The sequence below is a fragment of the Schistocerca serialis genome, chromosome 4 (genome assembly GCF_023864345.2).
Source record: "Schistocerca serialis cubense isolate TAMUIC-IGC-003099 chromosome 4, iqSchSeri2.2, whole genome shotgun sequence".
Classification (NCBI taxonomy): Eukaryota; Metazoa; Arthropoda; class Insecta; order Orthoptera; family Acrididae; genus Schistocerca; species Schistocerca serialis.
In genome coordinates this window covers 934596196-934617203 of record NC_064641.1, presented here as the reverse complement: position 1 = coordinate 934617203, position 21008 = coordinate 934596196, and positions in this window count along the sequence as shown.

Genomic DNA, 21008 nt, shown 5'->3' with positions numbered 1-21008 from the left:
TTGAACCTCTCCTGTGAGTCCAGTTTTAGATTCCGATGCTTCACTTCAGGTTTACTGTATCCCTTGGACCTTCTTATTGACGATGAAACACAGAAATTGCATCCGAGTTTAATACAAAAGGCACAATGCCGACTTAAGTACAAGAGGACGGACACTCTAACTTTCTATGATTTGAACCTCTCCTGTGAGTCCAGTTTTAGATTCCGATGCTTCACCTCAGATTTACTGTATCCCTTGGACATTCTTATTGACGATGAATCACAGAAATTGCATCCGAATTTAATACAAAAGGCCCAATGCCGACTTAAGTAAAAGAGGAGTGACACTCTAACTCTCAATGATTTGAACATCTCCTGTGAGTCCAGTTTTAGATTCCGATGCTTCACTTCAAGGTTACTGTATCACTTGGACCTTCTTATTGACGATGAAAAACAGAAATTGCATCCGAATTTCATACAAAAGGCACAATGCCGACATAAGTACAAGAGCACTGACACTCTAAATTTCTATGATTTGAACCTCTCCTGTGAGTCCAGTTTTAGATTCCGATGCTTCACTTCAGGTTTACTGTATCCCTTGGACCTTCGTAATGACGATGAAACACAGAAATTGCATCCGAATATAATACAAAAGGCACAATGCGGACTTAAGTACAAGAGAACTGATGCTCTAACTCTCTATGATTTGAATATCTCCTGTGAGTCCAGTTTTAGATTCCGATGCTTCACTTCAGGTTTACTGCATCCCTAGGACCTTCTTATTGACGATGAAACCCAGAAATAGCATCCGAATGTAGTACAAAAGGCACAATGCCGACTTAAGTACAAGAGGACTGACACTCTAACTTTCTATGATTTGAACCTCTCCTGTGAGTCCAGATTTAGATTCCAATGCTTCACTTCAGGTTTACTGTATCCCTTGATCCTTCTTATTGATGATGAAACACATAAATTGCGACCGAATTTAATACAATAGGCACAATGCCGCCTTAAGTACAAGAGGACTGACACTCCAACTTTCTAAGATTTGAACCTCTCCTGTGAGTCCAGTTTTAGATTCCGATGCTTCACTTCAGGTTTACTGTATCCCTTGGACCTTCTTATTGACGATGAAACCTAGAAATTACATCCGAATTTAATACAAAAGGCACAATGCCGACTTAAGTACAAGTGGACTAACCCTCTAACTTTCTATGATTTGAACCTCTCCTGTGAGTCCAGTTTTAGATTCCGATGCTTCACTTCAATTTTACTATATCCCTTGGACCTTCTTATTGACGTTGAAACACAGAAATTGCATCCGAATTTGATACAAAAGGCACAATGCCGACTTAAGTTCAAGACGACTGACACTCTAACTTTCTACGATTTGAACCTCGCCTGCGAGTCCAGTTTTAGATTCCGATGCTTCTCTTCAGGTTTACTATATCCCTTGAACCTTCTTATTGACGATGAAACACAGAAATTGCATCCGAAATTAATACAAAAGGCACAATGCCGACATAAGTACAAGAGCACTGATACTCTAACTTTCTATGTTTTGAACCTCTCCTGTGAGTCCAGTTTTAGATTCCGATGCTTCATTTCAGGTTTACTGTATCCCTTGAACCTTCTTGTTGACGATGAAACACAGAAATTGCATGCGAATTTAATACAAAAGGCACAATGCCGACTTAAGTACAAGAGGACGGACACTCGAACTTTCTATGATTTGAACCTCTCCTGTGAGTCCAGTTTTAGATTCCGATGCTACACCTCAGGTTTACTGTATACCATGGACCTTCTTATTGACGTTGAAGCATAGAAATTGCAACGAAATGAAATTCAAACGGCACAATGCCGAATTAAGTACAAGGGGACTGACTCTCTAACTTTCTATGATATGAACCTCTCCTGTGAGTCCAGTTTTAGATCCCGATGTTTCACTTCAGCTTTACTATAGCCCTTGGACCTTCTTTTTGACGATGAAGCACGGAAATTGCATAGGAAATTAACTCAAAAGGCACAATGCCGGCTTTAGTACAAGAGGACTGAAACTCTATCTTTCTATGATTTGAACCTCTCCTGTGAGTCCGGTTTTAGATTCCGATGCTTCACTTCAGGTTTACTGTATCCCTTGGACCTTCTTATTGACGATGAAACACAGAAATTGCGACCGAATTTAATACAATAGGCACAATGCCGCCTTAAGTAAAAGAGGACTGACACTCCAACTTTCTATGATTTGAACCTCTCCTGTGAGTCCAGTTTTAGATTCCGATGCATCACTTCAGGTTTACTGTATCCCTTGGACCTTCTTATTGACGATGAAACCTAGAAATTACATCCGAATTTAATACAAAAGGCACAATGCCGACTTAAGTACAAGAGGACTGACACTAAATTTCTATGATTTGAACCTCTCCTGTGAGTCCAGTATTAGATTCCGATGCTTCACTTCAGGTTTACTGTACACCTTGCACCTTCTTATTGTCGATGAAACACAAAAATTGCATACGAATGTAATACAAATGGCACGATGCTGACTTAAGTACAAGAGGACTGACACTCTCACTTTCTATGGTTTGAAGCTCGCCTGTTTGTCCAGTTTTAGATTCCGATGCTTCACTTCATTTTTACTGTACCTCTTGGACCTTCTTATTGACGACGAAACACAGAAATTGCATCCGAATTACATTCAAAAGGCACAATGCCGACTTAAGTACAAGAGGACTGACACTCTAACTTTCTATGACTTGAACATCACCTGTGAGTCCAGTTTTAGGTTCCAATGCTTCACTTCAGGATTACTGTATACGTTGGACCTTCTTATTGACGATGTAACACAGAAATTGCATCTGAATTTAATACAAAAGGCACAATGCTGACTTAAGTACAAGAGGACTGACACTCTAACTTTCTATGATTTGAACCTCTCCTGTGAGTCCAGTATTAGATTCCGATGCTTCACTTCAGGTTTACTGTATACCTTGGACCTTCTTATTGACGATGAAACACAGAAATTGCATCCGAATTTAATACAAAAGGCACAATGCTGACTTAAGTACAAGAGGACTGACACTCTCACTTTCTATGATATGAACCTCGCCTGTGAGTCCAGTTTTAGATTCCGATGCTTCACTTGATTTTTACTGTACCCCTTGGACCTTCTTATTGACGACGAAACACAGAATTTGCATCCGAATTACATTCAAAAGGCACAATGCCGACTTAAGTACAAGAGGACTGACACTCTAACTTTCTATAATTTGAACCTCTCCTGTGAGTCCAGTTTTAAATTCCGATGCTTCAATTCAGGTTTACTGTATCCCTTGAACCTTCCTATTGACGATTAAACACAGAAATTGCAACCGAATTTAATACAATAGGCACAATGCTGACTTAAGTACAAGAGGACTGACACTCTAACTCTCTATGATTTTAACCTCTCCTGTGAGTCCAGTTTTAGATCCCGATGCTTCACTTAAGGTTTACTGTATCTCTTGGACCTTCTTATTGTCGATGAAACATAAAAATAGCATCCGAGTTTAATACAAAAGGCACAATGCCGAATTATGTACAAGAGGACTGACACTCTAACTCTCTATGTTTTGAACCACTCCTGTGAGTCCAGTTTTAGATTCCGATGCTTCACTTCAGGTTTACTGTATCCCCTGAACCTTCTTATTGACGATGAAACACAGAAATTGCAGTCGAATTTAATACAATAGGCACAATGGCGCCTTAAGTTCAAGACGACTGACACTCAAAATTTCTATGATTTGAACCTCGGCTGCAAGTCCAGTTTTAGATTCCGATGGTTCTCTTCAGGTTTACTGTATCCCTTGAAACTTCTTATTGACGATGGAACACAGAAATTGCATCCGAAATTAATACAAAGCGCACAATGCCAACTTATGAACAAGAGGACTGACACTCTAACTCTCTATGATTTGAACGTATCCTGTGAGTCCAGTTTTAGATTCCGAAGCATCACTTCAGGTTTACTGTATCCCTTGGACCTTCTTATTGACGATAAAACCTAAAAATAGCATCCGAATTCAATACAAAAGGCACAATGATGATTTAAGTACAAGAGGACTGACACTCTAACTTTCTATGATTTGAACCTTTCCTGTGAGTCCAATTTTTGATTACGATGCTTCACTTCAGGTTTACTGTATCCCTTGGACCTTCTTATTGACGATGAAACACAGAAATTGCATCCGAATTTAATACAAAAGGCACAATGCTGACTTATGTACAAGAGGACTGACACTCTAACTCTCTATGATTGGAACCTCTCCAGTGAGTCCAGTTTTAGATTCCGTTGCTTCACTTCTGGTTTACTGTATCCCTTGGACCTTCTTATTGACGATGAAACCTCGAAATTGCATCCGAATTTAATACAAAAGGCACAATGCCGACTTAAGTACAAGACGACTGACACACTAACTTTCTATGATTTGAACCTCTCCGGTGAGTCCAGTTTTAGATTCCGCTGCTTCCCTTCAGGTTTACTGTATCCCTTGGACCTTCTTATTGACGATGAAACACAGAAATTGCATCCGAATTTAATACAAAACGCACAATGCCGACATAAGTACAAGAGGACTGACACTCTAACTTTCTATAATTTGAACCTCTCCTGTGAGTCCAGTTTTAAATTCCGATGCTTCACTTCAGGTTTACTGTATCCCTTGAACCTTCCTATTGACGATTAAACACAGAAATTGCAACCGAATTTAATACAATAGGCACAATGCTGACTTAAGTACAAGAGGACTGACACTCTAACTCTCTATGATTTTAACCTCTCCTGTGAGTCCAGTTTTAGATCCCGATGCTTCACTTAAGGTTTACTGTATCTCTTGGACCTTCTTATTGTCGATGAAACATAAAAATAGCATCCGAGTTTAATACAAAAGGCACAATGCCGAATTATGTACAAGAGGACTGACACTCTAACTCTCTATGTTTTGAACCACTCCTGTGAGTCCAGTTTTAGATTCCGATGCTTCACTTCAGGTTTACTGTATCCCTTGGACATTCTTATTGACGATGAAACACAGAAATTACATCTGAATTTAATATGAAAGGCACATAGCCGACTTAATTACAAGAGGACTGACACTGTAACTTACTATGATTTGAACCTCTCCTGTGAGTCCAGTTTTAGATTCCGATGCTTCACTTCAGGTTTACTGTATCCCCTGAACCTTCTTATTGACGAAGAAACACAGAAATTGCAGTCGAATTTAATACAATAGGCACAATGCCGCCTTAAGTACAAGTGGACTGACACTCCAAATTTCTATGATTTGAACCTCTCCTGTGAGTCCAGTTTTAGATTCCGATGCTTCACTTCAGGTTTACTGTATACCTTGGACCTTCTTATTGACGATGAAACCTAGAAATAACATCCGAATTTAATACAAAAGGCACAATGCCGACTTAAGTACAAGAGGACTGACCCTCTAACATTCTATGATTTGAACCTCTCCTGTTAGTCCAGTTTTAGATTCCGATGCTTCACTTCAGGTTTACTGTATACCTTGGACCTTCTTATTGACGATGAAACACAGAAATTGCATCCGAATTTAATACAAAAGGCACAATGCCGACATAAGTACAAGAGCACTGACACTCTAACTTCCTATGATTTGAACCTCTCCTGTGAGTCCAGTTTTAGATTCCGCTGCTTCACTTTAGGTTTACAGTATCCCTTGGACATTCGTATTGACTATGAAACCCAGAAATAGCATCCGAATTTAATACAAAAGGCACAATGCCGACTTAAGTACAAGAATACTGACACTCTAACTTTCTATGATTTGAACCTCTCCTGTAAGTCCAGTTTTAGATTTCGATGCTTCACTTCAGGTTTACTGTATCCCCTGAACCTTCTTATTGACGATGAAACACAGAAATTGCAGTCGAATTTAATACAATAGGCACAATGGCGCCTTAAGTTCAAGACGACTGACACTCTAAATTTCTATGATTTGAACCTCGCCTGCAAGTCCAGTTTTAGATTCCGATGCTTCTCTTCAGGTTTACTGTATCCCTTGAAACTTCTTATTGACGATGAAACCTCGAAATTGCATCCGAATTTAATACAAAATGCACAATGCCGACTTAAGTACAAGAGGACTGACCCTCTAACTTTCTATGTTTTGAACCACTCCTTTGAGTCCAGTTTTAGATTCCAATGCTTCATTTCAGGTTTACTGTATCCCTTGAACCTTCTTATTGACGATGAAACACAGAAATTGCATCCGAATTTAACACAAAAGGCACAATGCCGACTTAAGTACAAGACGACTGACACTCTAACTTTCTATGATTTGAACCTCTCCAGTGAGTCCAGTTTTAGATTCCGATGCTTCACTTCAGGTTTACTGTATCCCTTGGACCTTCTTATTGGCGATGAAACCTCGAAAATGCATCCGAATTTAATACAAAATGCACAATGCCGACTTAAGTACAAGAGCACTGACACTCCAACTTTCTATGTTTTGAACCTCTCTTGTGAGTCCGGTTTTAGATTCCGATGCTTCATTTCAGGCTTACTGTATCCCTTGAACTTTCTTATTGACGATGAAACACAGAAATTGCATCCGAATTTAACACAAAAGGCACACTGCCGACTTAAGTACAAGACGACTGACACTCTAACTTTCTATGATTTGAACCTCTCCTGTGAGTCCAGTTTTAGATTCCGCTGCTTCCCTTCAGGTTTACTGTATCCCTTGGACCTTCTTATTGACGATGAAACACAGAAATTGCATCCGAATTTAATACAAAACGCACAATGCCGACATAAGTACAAGAGGACTGACACTCTAACATTCTTTGATTTGAACCTCTCCTGTGAGTCCAGTTTTAAATTCCGATGCTTCACTTCAGGTTTACTGTATCCCTTGAACCTTCTTATTGACGACGAAACACAGAAATTGCAACCGAATTTAATACAATAGGCACAATGCTGACTTAAGTACAAGAGGACTGACACTCTAACTCTCTATGATTTGAAACTCTCCTGTGAGTCCAGTTTTAGATCCCGATGCTTCACTTAAGGTTTACTGTATCTCTGGGACCTTCTTATTGTCGATGAAACACAGAAATAGCATCCGAATTAAATACAAAATGCACAATGCCGAATTATGTAAAAGAGGACTGACACTCTAACTCTCTATGTTTTGAACCATTCCTGTGAGTCCAGTTTTAGATTCCGATGCTTCACTTCGGGTTTACTGTATCCCTTGGACAATCTTATTGACGATGAAACACAGAAATTACATTGAATTTAATACGAAAGGCACAATGCCGACTTAAGTACAAGAGGACTGACACTGTAACTTACTATGATTTGAACCTCTCCTGTGAGTCGAGTTTTAGATTCCGATGCTTCTCTTCAGGTTTACTGTATCACTGGACGTTCTTATTGACGATGAAACGCAGAAATTGCAACCGAATTTAATACAATTGGCACAATGCCGACTTAAGTACAAGAGGACTGACACGCTAACTCTCTATGATTTGAACCTCTCCTGTGAGTCCAGTTTTAGATTACGATGCTTCACTTCAGGTTTACTGCATCCCTTGGACCTTCTTATAGACGATGAAACCCAGAAATAGCATCCGAATTTAATACAAAACGCACAATGCCGACATAAGTACAAGAGGACAGACACTCTAACTTTCTTTGAATTGAACCTCTCCTGTGAGTCCAGTTTTAAATACCGAAGCTTCACTTCAGGTTTACTGTATCCCTTGAACCTTCTTATTGACGACGAAACACAGAAATTGCAACCGAATTTAATACAATAGGCACAATGCTGACTTAGGTACATGAGGACTGACACTCTAACTCTCTATGTTTTGAACCACTTCTGTGAGTCCAGTTTTAGATTCCGATGCTTCCTTTAAGGTTTACTGTATCCCTTGAACCTTCTTATTGACGATGAAACACAGAAATTGCATCCGAATTTAACACAAATGGCACAATGCCGACTTAAGTACAAGACGACTGACACTCTAACTTTCTATGATTTGAACCTCCCCTGTGAGTCCAGTTTTAGATTCCGCTGCTTCACTTGTGGTTTACTGTATCACTTGGACCTTCTTATAGACGATGAAACCCAGAAATAGCATCCGAATTTAATACAAAAGACACAATGCCGACTTAAGTACAAGAGGACTGAGACTCTAACTTTCTTTGATTTGAACCTCTCCTGTGAGTCCAGCTTTAGATTCCGATGCTTCACTTGAGGTTTACTGTATCCCTTGAACCAACTTATTGACGATGAGCCACAGAAATTGCAACCGATTTTAATACAATAGGCACTATGCCGACTTAAGTACAAGAGGACTGACACTCCAACTCTCTATGGTTTGAACCTCTCCTGTGAGTCCAGTTTTAGATCCCGATGCTTCACTTAAGGTTTACTGTATCTCTTGGACCTTGTTATTGTCGATGAAACACAGAAATAGCATTCGAATTTCATACAAAAGGCACAATGCCGACTTATGTACAAGAGGACTGACACTCTAACTCTCTATGTTTTGAACCTCTCCTGTGAGTCCAGTTTTAGATTCCGATGATTCACTTCAGGTTTACTGTATCCCTTGGACCTTCTTATTGACGATGCAACCTCGAAACTGCATCCGAATTTAATACAAAAGGCACAATAACGACTTAAATACAAGAGCACTGACACACTAACTTTCAATGTTTGGAACCTCTCCTGTGAGTCCAGATTTAGATTCCGATGCTTCATTTCAGGCTTACTGTATCCCTTGAACCTTCTTATTGACGATGAAACACAGAAATTGCATCCGAATTTAACACAAAAGGCACAATGCCGACTTAAGTACAAGGGCACTGACACTCTAACTTTCTATGTTTTGAACCTCTCCTGTGAGTCCAGTTTTAGATTCCGATGCTTCATTTCAGGCTTACTGTATCCCTTGAACCTTCTTATTGACGATGAAACACAGAAACTGCATCCGAGTTTAACACAAAAGGCACAATGCCGACTTAAGTACAAGACGACTGACACACTAACTTTCTATGATTTGAACCTCTCCTGTGAGTCCAGTTTTAGATTCCGCTACTTCCCTTCAGGTTTACTGTATCCCTTGGACCTTTTTATTGACGACGAAACACAGAAATTGCATCCGAATTTAATACAAAACGCACAATGCCGACATAAGTACAAGAGGACAGACACTCTAACTTTCTTTGAATTGAACCTCTCCTGTGAGTCCAGTTTTAAATTCCGAAGCTTCACTTCAGGTTTACTGTATCCCTTGAACCTTCTTATTGACGACGAAACACAGAAATTGCAACCGAATTTAATACAATAGGCACAATGCTGACTTAGGTACAAGAGGACTGACACTCTAATTCTCTATGATTTGAACCTCTCCTGTGAGTCCAGTTTTAGATCCCGATGCTTCACTTAAGGTTTCCTGTATCTCTTGGACCTTCTTATTGTCGATGAAACACAGAAATAGCATCCGAATTCAATACAAAAGGCACAATGCCGAATAATGTACAAGAGGACTGACACTCTAACTCTCTATGTTTTGAACCTCTCCTGTGAGTCCAGTTTTAAATTCCGATGCTTCACTTCAGGTTTACTGTATCCCTTGAACCTTCTTATTGACGATGAAACGCAGAAATTGCAACTGAATTTAATACAATTGGCACAATGCCGACTTAAGTACAAGAGGACTGACACTCTAACTCTCTATGATTTGAACCTCTCCTGTGAGTCCAGTTTTAGATTACGATGCTTCACTTCAGGTTTACTGCATCCCTTGGACCTTCTTATAGACGATGAAACCCAGAAATAGCATCCGAATTTAATACAAAAGACACAATGCCGACTTAAGTACAAGAGGACTAAAACTCTAACTTTCTATGATTTGAAACTCGCCTTTGAGTCCAGTTTTAGTTTCCGATGCTTCACTTCAGGTTTACTGTATCCCCTGAACCTTCTTATTGACGATGAAACACAGGAATTGCAACCGAATTTAATACAACAGGTACAATGCCACATTAAGTACAAGAGGACGACACTCCAACTTTCTATGATTTGAACCTCTCCTGTGAGTCCAGTTTTAGATTCCGATGCTTCACCTCAGGTTTACTGTATCCCTTGAACCTTCTTATTGACGAAGAAAGACAGAAATTGCATCCGAATTTAACACAAAATGCACAATGCCGAATTAAGTACAAGACGACTGACACTCTAATTTTCTATGATTTGAACCTCTCCTGTGAGTCCAGTTTTAGATTCCGCTGCTTCACTTCTGGTTTACTGTATCCCTTGGACCTTCTTATTGACGATGAAACACAGAAATTGCATCCGAATTTAATACAAAACGCACAATGCCGACATAAGTACAAGAGGACTGAGACTCTAACTTTGTTTGATTTGAACCTCTCCTGTGAGTCCAGTTTTAGATTCCGATGCTTCACTTCAGGTTTACTGTATCCCTTGAACCAACTTATTGACGATGAGCCACAGAAATTGCAACCGATTTTAATACAATAGGCACTATGCCGACTTAAGTACAAGAGGACTGACACTCCAACTCTCTATGGTTTGAACCTCTCCTGTGAGTCCAGTTTTAGATCCCGATGCTTCACTTAAGGTTTACTGTATCTCTTGGACCTTCTTATTGTCGATGAAACAGAGTAATAGCATCCGAATTTCATACAAAAGGCACAATGCCGACTTATGTACAAGAGGACTGATACTCTAACTCTCTATGTTTTGAACCTCTCCTGTGAGTCCAGTTTTAGATTCCGATGCTTCACTTCAGGTTTACTGTATCCCTTGAACCTTCTTATTGACGATGAAACACAGAAATTGCATCTGAATTTAACACAAAAGGCACAATGCCGACTTAAGTACAAGACGACTGACACACTAACTTTCTATGATTTGAACCTCTCCTGTGAGTCCAGTTTTAGATTCCGCTGCTTCCCTTCAGGTTTACTGTATTCCTTGGACCTTCTTATTGACGATGAAACACAGAAATTGCATCCGAATTTAATACAAAACGCACAATGCCGACATAAGTACAAGAGGATTGACACTCTAACTTTCTTTGATTTGAACCTCTCTTGTGAGTCCAGTTTTAAATTCCGATGCTTCACTTCAGGTTTACTGTATCCCCTGAACCGTCTTATTGACGATGAAACACAGGAATTGCAACCGAATTTAATACAATAGGTACAATGCCACATTAAGTACAAGAGGACGACACTCCAACTTTCTATGATTTGAACCTCTCCTGTGAGTCCAGTTTTAGATTCCGATGCTTCACCTCAGGTTTACTGTATCCCTTGGACTTTCTTATTGACGATGAAACCTCGAAATTGCATCCGAATTTAATACAAAAGGCACAATGCCGACTTAAGTACAAGAGGACTGACCCTCTAACTTTCTATGTTTTGAACCACTCCTGTGAGTCCAGTTTTAGATTCCGATGCTTCATTTCAGGTTTATGTATCCCTTGAACCTTCTTATTGACGATGAAAGACAGAAATTGCATCCGAATTTAACACAAAAGGCACAATGCCGACTTAAGTACAAGACGACTGGCACTCTAACTTTCTATGATTTGAACCTCACCTGTGAGTCCAGTTTTGGATTCCGCTGCTTCACTTCTGGTTTAGTGTATCCCTTGGACCTTCTTATTGACGATCAAACACAGAAATAGCATCCGAATTTAATACAAAACGCACAATGCCGACATAAGTACAAGAGGACTGAGACTCTAACTTTCTTTGATTTGAACCTCTCCTGTGAGTCCAGTTTTAGATTCCGATGCTTCACTTCAGGTTTACTGTATCCCTTGAACCAACTTATTGACGATGAGCCACAGAAATTGCAACCGATTTTAATACAATAGGCACTATGCCGACTTAAGTACAAGAGGACTGACACTCCAACTCTCTATGGTTTGAACCTCTCCTGTGAGTCCAGTTTTAGATCCCGATGCTTCACTTAAGGTTTACTGTATCTCTTGGACCTTCTTATTGTCGATGAAACAGAGTAATAGCATCCGAATTTCATACAAAAGGCACAATGCCGACTTATGTACAAGAGGACTGATACTCTAACTCTCTATGTTTTGAACCTCTCCTGTGAGTCCAGTTTTAGATTCCGATGCTTCACTTCAGGTTTACTGTATCCCTTGAACCTTCTTATTGACGATGAAACACAGAAATTGCATCTGAATTTAACACAAAAGGCACAATGCCGACTTAAGTACAAGACGACTGACACACTAACTTTCTATGATTTGAACCTCTCCTGTGAGTCCAGTTTTAGATTCCGCTGCTTCCCTTCAGGTTTACTGTATTCCTTGGACCTTCTTATTGACGATGAAACACAGAAATTGCATCCGAATTTAATACAAAACGCACAATGCCGACATAAGTACAAGAGGATTGACACTCTAACTTTCTTTGATTTGAACCTCTCTTGTGAGTCCAGTTTTAAATTCCGATGCTTCACTTCAGGTTTACTGTATCCCCTGAACCGTCTTATTGACGATGAAACACAGGAATTGCAACCGAATTTAATACAATAGGTACAATGCCACATTAAGTACAAGAGGACGACACTCCAACTTTCTATGATTTGAACCTCTCCTGTGAGTCCAGTTTTAGATTCCGATGCTTCACCTCAGGTTTACTGTATCCCTTGGACTTTCTTATTGACGATGAAACCTCGAAATTGCATCCGAATTTAATACAAAAGGCACAATGCCGACTTAAGTACAAGAGGACTGACCCTCTAACTTTCTATGTTTTGAACCTCTTGTGTGAGTGCAGTTTTAGATCCCGATGCTTCACTTAAGGTTTACTGTATCTCTTGGACCTTCTTATTGTCGATGAAACACAGCAATAGCATCCGAATTTAATTCAAAATGCACAATGCCGAATTATGTACAAGAGGACAGACACTCTAACTCTCTATGATTTGAACGTCTCCTGTGAGTCGAGTTTTAGATTCCGATGCTTCTCTTCAGGTTTACTGTATCACTGGACCTTCTTATTGACGATGAAATGCAGAAATTGCAACCGAATTTAATACAATTGGCACAATGCCGACTTAAGTACAAGAGGACTGACACTCTAACTCTCTATGATTTGAACCTCTCCTGTGAGTCCAGTTTTTGATTACGATGCTTCACTTCAGGTTTACTGCATCCCTTGGACCTTCTTATAGACGATGAAACCCAGAAATAGCATCTGAATTTAATACAAAAGGCACAATGCCGACTTAAGTACAAGAGGACTGACACTCTATCTTACTATGATTTGAACCTCTCCTGTGAGTCTAGTTTTAGATTCCGATGCTTCACTTCAGGTTTACTGTATCCCCTGAACCTTCTTATTAACGATGAAACACAGAAATTGCAACCGAATTTAATACAATAGGTACAATGCCGCCTTAAGTACAAGAGGACGACACTCCAACTTTCTATGATTTGAACCTCTCATGTGAGTCCAGTTTTAGATTCCGATGCTTCACTTCAGGTTTACTGTATACCTTGGACCTACTTATTGACGATGAAACCTAGAAATTACATCCGAATTTAATACGAAAGGCACAATGCCGACTTAAGTACAAGAGGACTGACACTCTAACTTTCTATGATTTGAACCTTCCCTGTGAGTCCAGTTTTAGATTCCGATGCTTCACTTCAGGTTTACTGTATCCCTTGGACCTTCTTATTGACGATGAAACACAGAAATTGCATCCGAATTTAATACAAAAGGCACAATGCCGACTTAAGTTCAAGACGACAGACACTCTAAATTTCTATGATTTGAACTTCGCCTGCAAGTCCAGTTTTAGATTCCGATGCTTCTCTTCAGGTTTACTGTATCCCTTGAACCTTCTTATTGACGATGAATCACAGAAATTGCATCCGAAATTAATACAAAACGCACAATGCCAACTTATGAACAAGTGGACTGACACTCTAACTCTCTATGATTTGAACCTCTCCTGTGAGGCCAATTTTAGGTTCCGATGCATCATTTCAAGTTTACTGTATCCCTTGGACCTTCTTATTGACGATGAAACCTAGAAATTGCATCCGAATTCAATACAAAAGGCACAATGCCGATTTAAATACAAGTGGACTGACACTCTAACTTTCTATGAATTGAACCTCTCCTGTGAGTCCAATTTTAGAGTCCAATGCTTCACTTCAGCTTTACTGCATCCCTTGGACCTTCTTATTGAGGATGAAACACAGAAATTGCATCCGAATTTAATACAAAAGGCACAATGCTGACTTATGTACAAGAGGACTGACACTCTAACTCTCTATGATTTGAACCTCTCCACTGAGTCCAGTTTTAGATTCCGATGCTTCACATCAGGTTTACTGTATCCCTTGGACTTTCTTATTGACGATGAAACCTCGAAATTGCAACCGAATTTAATACAAAAGGCACAATGCCGACTTAAGTACAAGAGGACTGACCCTCTAACTTTCTATGTCTTGAACCACTCCTGTGAGTCCAGTTTTAGATTCCGATGCTTCATTTCAGGTTTACTGTATCCCTTGAACCTTCTTATTGACGATGAAACACAGAAATTGCATCCGAATTTAACACAAAAGGCACAATGCCGACTTAAATACAAGACGACTGACACTCTAACTTTCTATGATTTGAACCTCTCCTGTGAGTCCAGTTTTAGATTCCGCTGCTTCACTTCTGGTTTACTGTATCCCTTGGACCTTCTTATTGATGATGAAACACAGAAATTGCATCCGAATTTCATACAAAAGGCACAATGCCGACTTATTTACAAGAGGACTGACACTCTAACTCTCTATGTTTTGAACCTCTCCTGTGAGTCGAGTTTTAGATTCCAATGCTTCTCTTCAGGATTACTCTATCACTGGACCTTCTTATTGACGATGAAACGCAGAAATTTCATCCGAATTTAATACAATTGGCACAATGCCGACTTAAGTACAAGAGGTTTGACACTCTAACTCTCTATGATTTGAACCTCTCCTGTGAGTCCAGTTCTAGATTACGATGCTTCACTTCAGGTTTACTGTATCCCCTGAACCTTCTTATTGACGATGAAACACAGAAATTGCAGTCGAATTTAATACAATAGGCACAATGCCGCCTTAAGTACAAGAGGACTGACACTCCAACTTTCTATGATTTGAACCTCTCCTCTGAGTCCAGTTTTAGATTCCGATGCTTCACTTCAGGTTTACTGTATACCTTGGACCTTCTTATTGACGATGAAACCTAGAAATTACATCCGAATTTAATCCAAAATTCACAATGCCGACTTAAGTACAAGAGGACTGACCGTCTAACTTTCTATGATTCGAACTTCTCCTGTGAGTCCAGTTTTATATTCCGATGCTTCACTTCAGGTTTACTGTATACCTTGGACCTCCTTATTGACGATGAAACACAGAAATTGCATCCGAATTTAATACAAAAGGCACAATGCCGACTTAAGTTCAAGACGACTGACACTCTAACTTTCTATGATTAGAACCTCGCCTGTGAGTCCAATTTTAGATTCCGATGCTTCACTTCAGGTTTACTGTATCCCTTGGACCTTTTTATTGACGATGAAACACAGAAATAGCATCCGAATTTAATACAAAAGGCACAATGCCGAATTATGTACAAGAGGACTGACACTCTAACTCTCTATGTTTTGAACCTCTCCTGTGAGTCCAGTTTTAGATTCCGATGCATCAATTCGGGTTTACTGTATCCCTAGGACCTTCTTATTCACGATGAAACCTAGAAATTGCATCCGAATTCAATACAAAAGGCACAATGCCGATTTAAATACAAGAGGACTGACACTCTAACTTTCCATGATTTGAACCAGTCCTGTGAGTCCAATTTTAGATTCCGATGCTTCACTTCAGGTTTACTGTATCCCTTGGACCTTCTTATTGAAGATGAAACACAGAAATTGCATCCGTATTTAATACAAAAGGCACAATGCTGACTTATGTACCATAGGACTGACACTCTAACTCTCTATGATTTGAACCTCTCCAGTGAGTCCAGTTTTAGATTCCGATGCTTCACTTCAGGTTTACTGTATACCTTGGACCTACTTATTGACGATGAAACCTAGAAAATACATCCGAATTTAATACAAAAGGCACAATGCCGACTTAAGTACAAGAGGACTGACCCTCTAACTTTCTATGATTTGAACCTCCCCTGTGAGTCCAGTTTTAGATTCCGATGCTTCACTTCAGGTTTACTGTATCCCTTGGACCTTCTTATTGACGATGAAACACGGAAATTGCATCCGAATTTAATACAAAAGGCACAATGCCGACTTAAGTTCAAGACGACTGACACTCTAAATTTCTATGATTTGAACTTCGCCTGCGAGTCCAGTTTTAGATTCCGATGCTTCTCTTCAGGTTTACTGTATCCCTTGAACCTTTTTATTGACGATGAATCACAGAAATTGCATCCGAAATTAATACAAAACGCACAATGCCAACTTATGAACAAGTGGACTGACACTCTAACTCTCTATGATTTGAACCTTTCCTGTGAGGCCAATTTTAGGTTCCGATGCATCACTTCAAGTTTACTGTATCCCTTGGACCTTCTTATTGACGATGAAACCTAGAAATTGCATCCGAATTTAATACAAAAGGCACAATGCCGATTTAAATACAAGTGGACTGACACTCTAACTTTCTATGAATTGAACCTCTCCTGTGAGTCCAATTTTAGAGTCCGATACTTCACTTCATCTTTACTGTATCCCTTGGACTTTCTTATTGACGATGAAACCTCGAAATTGCAACCGAATTTAATACAAAAGGCACAATGCCGACTTAAGTACAAGAGGACTGACCCTCTAACTTTCTATGTCTTGAACCACCCCTGTGAGTCCAGTTTTAGATTCCGATGCTTCATTTCAGGTTTACTGTATCCCTTGAACGTTCTTATTAACGATGAAACACAGAAATTGCATCCGAATTTAACACAAAAGGCACAATGCCGACTTAAGTACAAGACGACTGACACTCTAACTTTCTATGACTTGAACCTCTCCTGTGAGTCCAGTTTTAGATTCCGCTGCTTCACTTCTGGTTTACTGTATCCCTTGGACCTTCTTATTGATGATGAAACACAGAAATTGCATCCGAATGTCATACAAAAGGCACAATGCCGACTTATTTACAAGAGGACTGACACTCTAACTCTCTATGTTTTGAACCTCTCCTGTGAGTCCAGTTTTAGATTCCGATGCTTCACTTCAGGTTTACTGTATCCCTTGGACATTCTTATTGACGATGAAACACAGAAATTACATCCGAATTTAATACGAAAGGCACAATGCCGACTTAAGTACAAGAGGACTGACACTGTAACTTACTATGATTTGGACCACTCCTGTGAGTCGAGTTTTAGATTCCAATGCTTTTCTTCAGGATTACTCTATCACTGGACCTTCTTATTGACGATGAAACGCAGAAATTGCATCCGAATTTAATACAATTGGCACAATGCCGACTTAAGTACAAGAGGATTGACACTCTAACTCTCTATGATTTGAACCTCTCCTGTGAGTCCAGTTTTAGATTACGATGCTTCACTTCAGGTTTACTGCATCCCTTGGACCTTCTTATTGACGATGAAACCCAGAAATAGCATCCAAATTTAATACAAAAGGCACAATGCCGACTTAAGTACAAGAATACTGACACTCTAACTTTCTATGATTTGAACCTCTCCTGTGAGTCCAGTTTTAGATTCCGATGCTTCACTTCAGGTTTACTGTATCCCCTGAACCTTCTTATTGACGATGAAACACATAAATTGCAGTCGAATTTAATACAATAGGCACAATGCCGCCTTAAGTACAAGAGGACTGACACTCCAACTTTCTATGATTTGAACCTCTCCTGTGAGTCCAGTTTTAGATTCCGATGCTTCACTTCAGGTTTACTGTATACCTTGGACCTTCTTATTGACGATGAAACCTAGAAATTACATCCGAATTTAATACAAAAGGCACAATGCCGACTTAAGTACAAGAGGACTGACCGCCTAACTTTCTATGATTCGAACCACTCCTGTGAGACCAGTTTTATATTCCGATGCTTCACTTCAGGTTTACTGTATACCTTGGACCTCCTTATTGACGATGAAACACAGAAATTGCATCCGAATTTAATACAAAAGGCACAATGCCGACTTAAGTTCAAGAATACTGACACTCTAATTTTCTATGATTAGAACCTCGCCTGTGAGTCCAATTTTAGATTCCGATGCTTCACTTCAGGATTACTGTATCCCTTGGACCTTCTTATTGACGATGAAACACAGAAATAGCATCCGAATTTAATACAAAAGGCACAATGCCGAATTATGTACAAGAGGACTGACACTCTAACTCTCTATGTTTTGAACCTCTCCTGTGAGTCCAGTTTTAGATTCCGATGCTTCACGTCAGGTTTACTGTATCCCTTGGACATTCTTGTTAACGATGAAACACAGAAATTACATCCGAATTTAATACGAAAGGCACAATGCCAACTTATGGACAAGAGGACACACTCTAACTCTCTATGATTTGAACCTCTCCTGTGAGTCCAGTTTTAGATTCCGATGCATCACTTCAGGTTTACTGTATCCCTTGAACCATCTTATTGACGATGAAACACAGAAATTGAACCGAATTCAATACAATAGGCACAATGCCGACTTAAGTACAAGAGGACTGACAATCCAACTCTCTATGGTTTGAACCTCTCCTGTGAGTCCAGTTTTTGATCCCGATGCTTCACTTAAGGTTTGCTGTATCTCTTGGACCTTCTTATTGTCGATGAAATACAGAAATAGCATCCGAATTTCATACAAACGGCACAATGCCGACTTATGTACAAGAGGACTGACACTCTAACTCTCTATGTTTTGAACCTCTCCTGTGAGTCCAGTTTTAGATTCCGATGCTTCACTTCAGGTTTACTGTATCCCTTGGACTTTCTTATTGACGATGAAACACAGAAATTACATCCGAATTTAATACGAAAGGAAAAATGCCGTCTTAAGTACAAGAGGACTGTCACTGTAACTAACTATGGTTTGAACCTCTCCTGTGAGTCGAGTTTTAGTCTCAGATGCTTCTCTACAGATTTACTATATCACTGGACCTTCTTATTGACGATGAAACGCAGAAATTGCAACCGAATTTAATACAATTGGCACAATGCCGACGTAAGTACAAGAGGACTGACACTCTAACTCTCTTTGATTTGAACCTCTCCTGTGAGTCCAGTTTTAGATTACGATGCTTCACTTCAGGTTTACTGTATCCCTTGAGACCTTCTTATTGACGATGAAACACAGATATTGCATCCCAATTTAATACAAATGTCACAAAGCCGACTTAAGTACAAGTAAACTGACATTCTAACTTTCAATGATTTGAACATCTCCTGTGAGTCCAGTTTTAGATTCCGATGCTTCACTTCAGGTTACTGTATCCCTTGGACCTTCTTATTGACGATGAAAAACAGAAATTGCATTCGAATTTCATACAAAAGGCACAATGCCGACTTAAGTACAAAAGCACTGACACTCTAACTTTCTATGATTTGAACCTCTCCTGTGAGTCCAGTTTCAGATTCCGATGCTTCACTTCAGGTTTACTGTATCCCCTGGACCTTCGTATTGACGATGAAACACAGAAATTGCATCCGAATTTAATACAAAAGGCACAATGCGGACTTAAGTACAACAGAACTGACGATCTAACTCTCTATGATTTGAATATTTCCTGTGAGTCTTGTTTTAGATTCCGATGCATCACTTCAGGTTTACTGCATCCCTTGGACCTTCTTATTGACGATGAAACCCAGAAATAGAATCCGAATTTAATACAAAAGGCACAATGCCGACTTCAGTACAAGAGGACTGACACCCTAACTTTCTATGATTTGAACCTCTCCTGTGAGTCCGGTTTTAGATTCCGATGCTTCCCTTCAGGTTTACTGTATCCCTTGAACATTCATATTGACGATGAAACACAGAAATCGCAACCGAGTTTAACACAATAGGCACAATGCCGCCTTAAGTACAAGAGGACTGACACTCCAACTCACTATGATTTGAACCTCTCCTGTGAGTCCAGTTTTAGATTCCGATGCTTCACTTCAGGTTTACTGCATCCCTTGGACCTTCTTATTGACGATGAAACCTAGAAATTACATCCGAATTTAATACAAAAGGCACAATGCCGACTTAAGTACAAGAGGACTGACCTTCTAACTTTCTATGATTTGCACCTCTCCTGTGAGTCCAGTTTTAGTTTCCGATGCTTCACTTCAGGTTTACTGTATCCCTTGGACCTTCTTATTGACTATGAAACACAGAAATTGCATCCGAATTTAATACAAAAGGCACAATGCCGACTTAAGCTCAAGACGACTGTCACTCTAACTTTCTATGATTGGAACCTCGCCTGCGAGTTCAGTTTTAGATTCCGATGCTTCACTTCAGGTTTACTGTATCCCTTGAACTTTCTTATTGACGATGAAACACAGAAATTGCATCCGAAAATAATACAAAACGCACAATGCCAACTTATGAACAAGAGGACTGCCACTCTAACTCTTTATGATTTGAACCTCTCCTGCGAGTCCAGTTTTAGATTCCGATGCATCACTTCAGGTTTACTGTATCCCTTGGACCTTCTTATTGACGATGAAACCGAGAAATTGCATCCGAATTCAATACAAAAGGCACAATGCCGACTTAAGTACAAGAGGACTGACCCTCTAACTTTCTATGTTTTGAACCTCTCCTGTGCGTCCAGTTATAGATTACGAAGCTTCATTTCTGGTTTACTGTATCCCTTGAACCTTCTTATTGACGATGAAACACAGATATTGCATCCGAACTTAACACAAAAGGCACAATGCCGACTTAAGTACAAGACGACTGACACTCTAAAT